Genomic DNA, 9,891 nt, shown 5'->3' with positions numbered 1-9,891 from the left:
GCGACCGGAAGAAAAATGAGCGACCCGCCTGAAAAATGAGCGACCGGAAGAAAAATGAGCGACCCGCCTGAAAAATGAGCGACCGCCTGAAATCAAAATCGGCCCAAAAAGGAAAAGCCCGTGTTTTGAGGAGAAAACCTAATAGGGAACTTGGACAAAAAGGGGAGTGGGAGGAGAGAGAATGGGGAGGCTACACACTTGGAAAAAAAATCACCTTGGAGAGGCAGAAAAGAGGGATTTTGGAGATCAAGGAGGCTAGGAGAAGAAGAGGACCACCATTGAAGACCATCTTGAGCATTTCTTCTCCTTTTCCATGTTTCTTCATTTTGCTTTCTGTTTTGAAACCCTAGTTATGGAGTAGTGACTTTGTTGTGGGTGAGGGATCCCCACTTTTGTATGGATACCTATGCTTAATCTATGATGTCTTTGAGTTTCTTCCATGGGTTTGATGTTTTGTGCTTAATGCTATTGATTTGGTTGAAACCCTAATTGATATGATTGTAGAACACATTGATCATAGGGATATGGGAATGATGTTTGGAACCAAATGTCAAATGAGTGAGTTATTCACATTGGGAGATGGCTTAACTTGCTTAGGGTTCATGATAGGGTACACTAATGCATCTAGAGATCATTTAGATCATTGGGAGATGGGTGAATCGATCATCTAGGTAGTGAGTTTAAGCTCGGGAGAGACAAAGTCTAGAAGAAGTGCTTGAAACCCCCATATGGAGGATAACCCATAGACATTGTAGCATCATTAACCATCCATGCGATTCTTGAGGGATCCCGAACCTACAACGCCTCAAACCATCGTTTTACAAACCGTTAATTTTACTTGCTTTCTTGTATTCCGACCCTTACCACAAACCACATTTTTACTTGACCACCTAATCTAGCTTAGAGATAGACTAATACATCCTAGTCCTCGTGTTCGACCCCGGTACTACAACTACCGTATACTTGCGGATAGTGGTACGAATCGGGTATTAAATATAAGACTCGGTGCGTGCGCACCAGCTTCCACCTTGCATATTCATTGCACACTCCACTATACCCATCTCATTTCCATCAAGTCCAGTTTCACGGTCCACTAAATCTGTACCCATCTCATTTCGATCCACTCCAGTATCACAGAGAATATCGTTTACAGAGTCCACTAAATCTGTCGCATTTCCATTCACTCCAACTGTTGTTCCTGCTCCAATACATAAACTATTACTCCCAACTTTACTCTTGAAATTTGGACTCTGGATAACATCGCAATCCTTATAACCTACACATATTATAGCTCCATATGGTCCAACACAACTCGCTAAATCAGGAATTCTAAACTCATTTTCTGACCTGGCTTTTCTATCTCCACGTGAAGGATGCTTCTGCCTCCATTCATTTTGTCCAGAAGATAAATTAAAACTTGTTTATCATTCGATATGTAAATCGGCTCAGTACCTCCTTTTAAAGCTGGCAAATAGCTCAGCTTCATGTATGTGACCAGTGTGACTAGTGTGAAGATTCTTCAATTAAACAGTATGACCAGAGTGACCAAAGTGACCACAGTGACAAGTGTGACCACAGTGACCAGTATGACCAGAGTGACCAAAGTGACCAGTGTGACCAGAGTGACCAAAGTGACCAGTGTGACCAGAGTGACCAGTGTGACCAGAGTGACCAAAGTTACCAGTGTGACCACAGTGACCAGTGTGACCACAGTGACCAGTGTCACCAGAGTGACCAAAGTGACCAAAATGACCAGTGTGACCAGAGTGACCAATGACTAGTGTGACCAGTGTGAAATATCTATACAACACCGGTTTTAGTGATATATATAAGAAAAATGAGGTCATATTTATACATATGTTAGGTGGAATTAAACCGAAAATAAATCCGGCAAATGCGATGAGAACTTCCCTTTTTCCCAGATCTGACTGAACTGCTGTGATTTGATGCGATTTCGCGCTGAGATTTCACCGGCAGATTCGGCGGTGGATTCTGGTTTTCTTCGGCGAGAATTTATGGGGAGAGAAACGAGAAGAGAGAGAAATGCGAGGCAAATCGAGGGATTTCGGCAGTAGATTCGCTGCGATTTCGCCGATAAATTCTGGATTTTTCCGGCGGAAATTTATCGGAGAGAAGTTGGGAAACTGGTGAGGAGAGAGAAACGAGAGGAGAGAGAAATGCAAATCGAGGGACTAAAAAAAGGTGTTGAGTGTATTATGGAGAGAACACGTTTATAAAGGTATTGTCTGAAGATATTTTTTTGTTTTCGCCAAGTGAGGGGTATGCCATGAAGTCATTGTAGCAAAGTAAGGGTATTTTTTATAATGTCCCCTACCATTTATTAGGTATGAGGTCATTTGAGGAATGTTAGAGTTCTGTGGTCATTTGAGTATAAATAGAGTCGTTCCATGCTTTCATTTTTTGAGAATATTTACTGTGAACTTAGGAAATTTGTTGCAGTAAATTTAGATTTTTGTAGTTGCCTTAAATTTAAAAAAAAATCCCGAAATTTATTAAAAGTTCACCTCTCCCAAACATGTATACATATATATATATATATGAATTGAATTTAAACTTTTGTCTACAACATTAGATTTATTTCGTGTGCAATATCCACCTATCAAAATCAACCAGAAAATTTTAAAAAAAAATTGACTTTTGTTGAAATCGAATGAAAATTAATTTTGTTGCAACAATTTTGAACTTTGTGTTGTAACAATGTATGAAGAATATGTTGAAAAAAAAACCCCTCAAACCGATGTATAAGGTTTTGTTTTTTACAAAAATACTGGATGAAATCATCATTAGTGGATTTAGGGGGTGTGGACGAATAGAGTTTGAATTTTGTTTGATAAGAATCGAATTTCGATATAAAATCTCAATCTGCTATGCTTTTTTCATTTGCTTTTAACGTGCCGAATATCAAATTTGTCGTCTTACCCAGAAAATTCAGTCTTCAACAACAACGACTCCATTTGAGCGGCTTGGATCTTCTTCCACATCGCCTCTAGTTTTCTCTTCTTTGATCTCCCAACCTTCTATCAATGTTCTCTAGTTTGATAACACGTATTTCGGATGATGTTTTGATATAGGATGTCTAGCGTATTTCACTTGGTTTTACATATTTGTAGACATTCTAGGGCACATTTGGTTTCGATATTAGTTGGTTGTGTTCTTTTGTGTTTAAACAGTAATCCACATATAAAGAGAGCAAAAGAAGTGAAAAACATGGATTACGGAACATCACAGATGAATCGGAAACATTTGGAGTTGTTTCGGAGAAAACGTGAAGCTCAGAAAAGTCAGATGTTGCAAGTCCGATAACTTTCACTCTAAAAGTCCAAATCATGTATTCTCCACATTATTGGAAAGCTCTCCTCGATATCTATGTATAAACATCAAGATCACCCAAATCCAATGTCGGAATAGGAAGTTATGAGCAAATTCGTGAAGTGTGTCAAAACTGCGATGTGACACGATCGTGTCACTTCTGTAGACACGATCGGGTCACTTCAAATCCGAAAATCTTCCAAATTTTCCCAAAAGAAAGAGGAAATAATTAGGGTTAGCCTCCAAGGTCTAATTCATTCAGACTTTTTGACAGAAAACACACCCCAGAGCACACAGAAAGAGGGAGATTATCAAGAGGCAAGAGATCATAGTAGAAGACAGAGATTACGAAGCCGGAAAATCGACTAAACATTCTTCCTTTCTTCTATTTTACGATGTTTTGTTGTATTGATATGAACCTCAACGTCTCGATGTTTAGCGAGTAATTCCATAGCTGTAGGTTAGGGATTTGCTATGTAAGGATCTTTGGTTTGTAATTCCAGACTTTGTGGATTTGTTTATTCTATTCAGTTTATTTAATTGTTCTTAATGCGTTCGATCTCGTTAACCGCTTGATTGAATGAACCTAGGATTTTAATTCACATAGACATATGGGATTCTAACCTAGAAATAATTCAATAAATAGAACATGTATCACATCGAGAGATGGGTTTTTGCCTAGGAATCATGATAGCGTTCGTTCATGCATCCAGAGTTTTAGACTATTGAATTGGAAGATTGGTAGGATTAAACCTGGATAGTGAGATTAGACTTGGGAGAGTTAATCTCTACCTTAGAGCTTGAATTCCCTGGATTAGATAGATAAACCACTAAGTTTGCATCCTTTGAAAGATCCTTGCATGTAAAGCAATCCCGAAGCCTGCAGTACTCATCATTCGTAGTTTTAAAACCGTTTTATCGTTTGATTTGTTACCTTCTCATACTCATATTATTTTCTCTGGATTTAGACTTGGATTTAGATTTGATTCAGATGTTTCCTTGTCCTTGTGTTCGACCCTAACTACTACACACGATCCGTACACTTGCAGTTAATTGTTGAGTCTAGGAATATTATTACTTGATAATATTTCTGCACCTAGATTTGCGACATCAAGTTTTTGGCGCCGTTGTCGGGGACAATTTAGACAACAGGATTAGATCCTATCTAGTCTAGATCTTCTTGTTTTTCTTTTTTCTTTTTCTCAAGTGATTTTTCACGTTTTCTTCGTTTGTTTTCGTTTGTCGTCTGGTGCGCAGGCTCTCTAGTGCATGACCAGAAGTGTTGGGCCATCGAGCCTAGGCTCTTTTGATCCTGAATTTGAAAGGACCATTACACACATCCGTCGACAACAGAGACAGGTGGAGAACGATCGAGATCTCGCTTTTCCCGGTGATGCTGGAGGCAATGCTGACTCAACTTTTGCTCAATACAACACGCCAAAGCACACCGAGCTTATGGCCGGTATACGACTGCTGACTATCGACATGACTCGTTTTGAGCTCAACCCAGCTACTATTCAGATGCTCAACAATAATTCTTTCCGGGGTAGGCCAAACGAAGACCCGAATGCACATCTCACACGTTTCAAGATGATGTGTCGCTCGATCAAAAGAGAGGCCAGGGTGACGGATGATGATCTCCGTCTACTTGCTTTTCCTTGGACTCTCATGGATGCTGCATTGGAATGGCTATATGATTTAGCACCTGACTCCATCCATACTTGGGATCAGCTGGAAGTTCAGTTCATGTCCAAATTCTTCCCAGCCCACCGTACTTAAGCAGCTCTCTCAGGCATACACTCATTCAAGCAGGATCAGAGAGAGAATCTCCATGACGCTTGGAAGAGGTACAAAGGATATCAGAATATTGGTTTAGTGCTCTATGATGTACTGTTTTGCGAGCTTTATTATGATACATTTGATGTATTGACACTTTCTATGTTTTATGGATGAGTGTTTGTTTCATTACATGTTTTGCATACTTAATATGTTATGAAATCTATGTATTGTTATGAACAATACTAAATTCCCTAGTCATATGTCATTGTGGGAATAATGATATACTAAAACTAGTATGATGTGTGATTGATGATCATAGAGATGGTCATAGGTATTGGATACGATCACAATCATAGGTATTCGCAGGAGAATGGAATACTGGATTGACCAGCATGAGATTGTCACATGGACTAGTGTCATGACTTGAATCTCATATGACGGTTCCATGATTGGATTCTAAGACCTGAGATATCTACGGAATCCAACGTGAGGAGTTGCGTACTTTGATTACGTCAAACGTCCTGCGTAACAGGAGGACTATAAAGGCGTGTATCAGGTACGAAACGAATCATGTGCTAGATTATAAATAGTCAAGATGGGATTTGTACCTCTCGTAAAAGAGAGAGATAAAGCTGGGCCCCTCGCGTGAGCAAGACTGTAGAAATGTGTGGCCGCACTATAGACGAACGTCGTCTATCTCGAACAGTCGAACTCAGTGAACGAGAAAGCAGTCGAATCAGATAAGGTGGCTTGTCCATGCCTTATGTTCGACATAAGATATCGTGATACAAAAGGATCACAAACGTTCGTAAGATCACGGACAAACTCTATTCGAGATAGGTAGTCATAGTGTCTTGCTAGAGACCACCTATGACTTGTATAACCGAAATGGAGATTTCGGATTATACTGCTATATCGGATGAGCCTACAGAGTCTCACACACACAGAAAAGGACACACGCGCAAGAAAAGACGAGAAAATCCCGGTGGAGCAGAAGCCAGACCGTTCGGTCCAGACGTAGACCGATCGGTCCAGAGGTGACGTCCAAATGTTGGTCGGTCTTGAAAAAGCTCTAGACCGATCGGTCCACACGTAATAAGCTCCAGACCGTTCGGTCCAGACGTAGACCGATCGGTCCAGAGGTGACGTCCAAATGTTGGTCGGTCTTGAAAAAGCTCTAGACCGATCGGTCCACACGTAATAAGCTCCAGACCGATCGGTCCAGGCCTGGACCGATCGGTCCAAATGTTGGGATTTTTATAACTCACTCTAATTAGGGTTTTAAGTGGGATTAACTTTTGGGGAACGCCTCCTAACCTTGGGTGCACGACTTTCAGACCCTTTTGAGAGGTTTTGAGAGGGAAAAACCTAAGAGATTAATCCATGAAACCCTTGCGCAAAGAAGAAGGTATTCTTCAGTCCTAGATGACGAGTTCCAACCGTTGGAATCCTTTCCGCGGTGTGGATACGTATAGAGGGCGAGGTAATCTTCTTGCCTTAAGTGATCGGACGAACACATCAATTGATAGAGGCTCCGGATCGATTGAGGTAAGCGTTCTAACGTTTCTACAAGATCATGCATGCTAGGTTTTAGGGTTTCATCAAAATTTTTGTTTTACATCCGCTGCGCAAACCTTAGAACCGATCTCTTACGAATTAGATTCGCTCTAGAGATCCCAGGAATCCCAACAGTGGTATCAAAGTCTGGTTGCTCTGTATGATTTTGTTAGAACCCGATCACGCACGTTATAGGATTTGAATCGTTTGAATCCGTGTTTGCTTTGATGCTATGCATGATTTGATTGTGGATCTAAAGTAGATTTTCTGTTCATTGTTGCATAGTGTGCAGGAGGTTTGAATTCTGAGTTCGCAGGCGAAAACCGGATCGAATTCGGGTCTGAAACGGGACAGAAACGACGAAAACGAGATCTGATCACGTTTTCGCCTGGACCGATCGGTCTGATCATCTGGACCGATCGGTCTAGGGTTTCACGGGTCGGTTGGACCGATAGGTCTGGATTGATCCACACGTGTGGACCGATCGGTCTAGACCAAGACCGAACGGTCTGGACGTTCAGACCGAAAGGTTTGAACTGTGAAGACTGATTCACGTAGACCGATCGGTCCAGGCCTGAATCGATCGGTCCACGTCCTGAGGTTAGACCAAAATTTTTGGTTCTTCGTTTCGAGATCTGGTTTGAGCAATCGTTGCTTAACCCGATCAACTGTGATTCATAATAACATGATTCGTTCGTTTGGATGGTCCATAGTGAATGAATGCATGTAACTTAATCAAGATATGAGATATGCTTGATTGAGTGGGAGAGTCGGGATTGGGATTACGTAATCGAATGGATGGTCTATTCGGGTTATGTAATACATCTGATCAAGGAACAATGGTTGATACTTGATTCGATTCGTATAATCGTTGCACAGAAACCGGTTAGATCTAGGAGCTCTACAAGTGAAGCACTTGTCAAGGCCTCGATCGTACGTGTCATGGGTCATGCCAAAGCTGGGTGTGTCGTGCTATCTTGGTGAGGCAAGATGGAGAAATGGTGGTTCTCATAGCTTGAAAGTAGATGCTTGATCTAAGTGTGGTTTTAAAAATCCCTTTTATGTAATGTTAAGTGTGTACCTTTCATTACTAGAGCACCTGTCAAGGCATCGATCGTCCATAACATGGGTCATGCCAAAGCTGAGCGTGCCGGATTATCTTTGTGAGGTAGGGTGAAAAATCGTGGTTCCCGTAGCTTGAATATGGTTTACCTTAGGTTAAGTTGTCAAGTTTTACTTGAGACTTAAGGTACAGATGAGACGAGTATGCAATGATATTTGATATCATAGTCTCATAAAGGATCTAAGAATCGCATTGGATGTGATTGCCATTAGATGTCTACCTAGATAGCGTAAAGCTGAGTGTAACAACTCATTCTTATGTGAAATATGGATCTTAGTCTCATATAGAAAATTATTGTAGGGTTATTTTTCTTTATGAGAGTGTAGCTTGATATGTTGTCATTGATTGATGATGGACTAGCTGGTAGTGGATCATTGATATGTTGTCATTGATTAATGATGGACTAGCTAGTAGTGGATCATTGATAGAATCTGCATATTGTTTTGTTTCGTTCTATTTTGTCTTTTTCTATAGGACATAGTGTTGACCGGTAGTGTACCGAAGTTGACGATGCGATCTGGCCTTATGAAGGATAAGCCTCTGACCACGGCTTCTAGATCGATCATTGATGCTTATTGGAAGCATGTGGATGATAACATGACCTCACAATTGCGTAAGCGATTAGAGGACATGGACGATTCTTTGATAGTTGATCAGTTGAATGCGTCATTCCAAAAGAAAACTGAGAGCCACGAAAAGAGTGATATAGTAGTTGTTGGAAAGAGTTCCAGCAAAAGGAAGCGTTCCAAAAGCAAGGGCAAGAGGAAAGTGACAAGCATTGTCATTGAACCTAAGCATAAGTCCAAAAAGGAAGCTTCTTTAAGCTTCTTCTTCTCCTGATCTTCCAGGTAGAGTCTACAATTTCTATACCAATGCCCAACGGCATGACAGAAATAACACTTCCTTTTTGGACTTATGCTTAGGTTCAATGACAATGCTTGTCACTTTCCTCTTGCCCTTGCTTTTGGAACGCTTCCTTTTGCTGGAACTCTTTCCAACAACTACTATATCACTCTTTTCGTGGCTCTCAGTTTTCTTTTGGAATGACGCATTCAACTGATCAACTATCAAAGAATCGTCCATGTCCTTTTATTGCTTACGCAATTCCGAAGTCATGTTTCCAAATATCAAGATATACTTGATCATCCACATGCTTCCAATAAGCATCAATGATCGATCTAGAAGCCGTGGTCAGAGGCTTATCCTTCATAAGGACAGATCGCATCGTCAACTTCGGTACACTACCGGTCAACACTATGTCCTATAGAAAAAGACAAAATAGAACGAAACAAAACAATATGCAGATTCTATCAATGATCCACTACTAGCTAGTCCATCATTAATCAATGACAACATATCAATGATCCACTACCAGCTAGTCCATCATCAATCAATGACAACATATCAAGCTACACTCTCATAAAGAAAAATAACCCTACAATAATTTTCTATATGAGACTAAGATCCATATTTCACATAAGAATGAGTTGTTACACTCAGCTTTACGCTATCTAGGTAGACATCTAATGGCAATCACATCCAATGCGATTCTTAGATCCTTTATGAGACTATGATATCAAATATCATTGCATACTCGTCTCATCTGTACCTTAAGTCTCAAGTAAAACTTGACAACTTAACCTAAGGTAAACCATATTCAAGCTACGGGAACCACGATTTTTCACCCTACCTCACAAAGATAATCCGGCACGCTCAGCTTTGGCATGACCCATGTTATGGACGATCGATGCCTTGACAGGTGCTCTAGTAATGAAAGGTACACACTTAACATTACATAAAAGGGATTTTTAAAACCACACTTAGATCAAGCATCTACTTTCAAGCTATGAGAACCACCATTTCTCCATCTTTCAGATGCATCAACCAGATTCCATACTTGGTTGTCTGACATGGATTGCATCTCGGACTTAATAGCCTCGCACCATTTCTCGGAATCAGGACTCTCCACAGCCTCTGTGTATGTGGAAGGTTCATCATGTTCCAATAACATGAGTTCCTCATTCCCAGTCACGAGAAATCCATATTTCACAGGCTCTTGGCGAATCATGCCTGATCTCCGAGGTTCACTAGTCGAAGGTTGA

Source organism: Tarenaya hassleriana, unplaced genomic scaffold, assembly GCF_000463585.1.
Source record: "Tarenaya hassleriana unplaced genomic scaffold, ASM46358v1 Cleome303, whole genome shotgun sequence".
In the NCBI taxonomy this organism is placed as follows: Eukaryota; Viridiplantae; Streptophyta; class Magnoliopsida; order Brassicales; family Cleomaceae; genus Tarenaya; species Tarenaya hassleriana.
Note: the sequence above shows the minus strand (reverse complement) of the source record.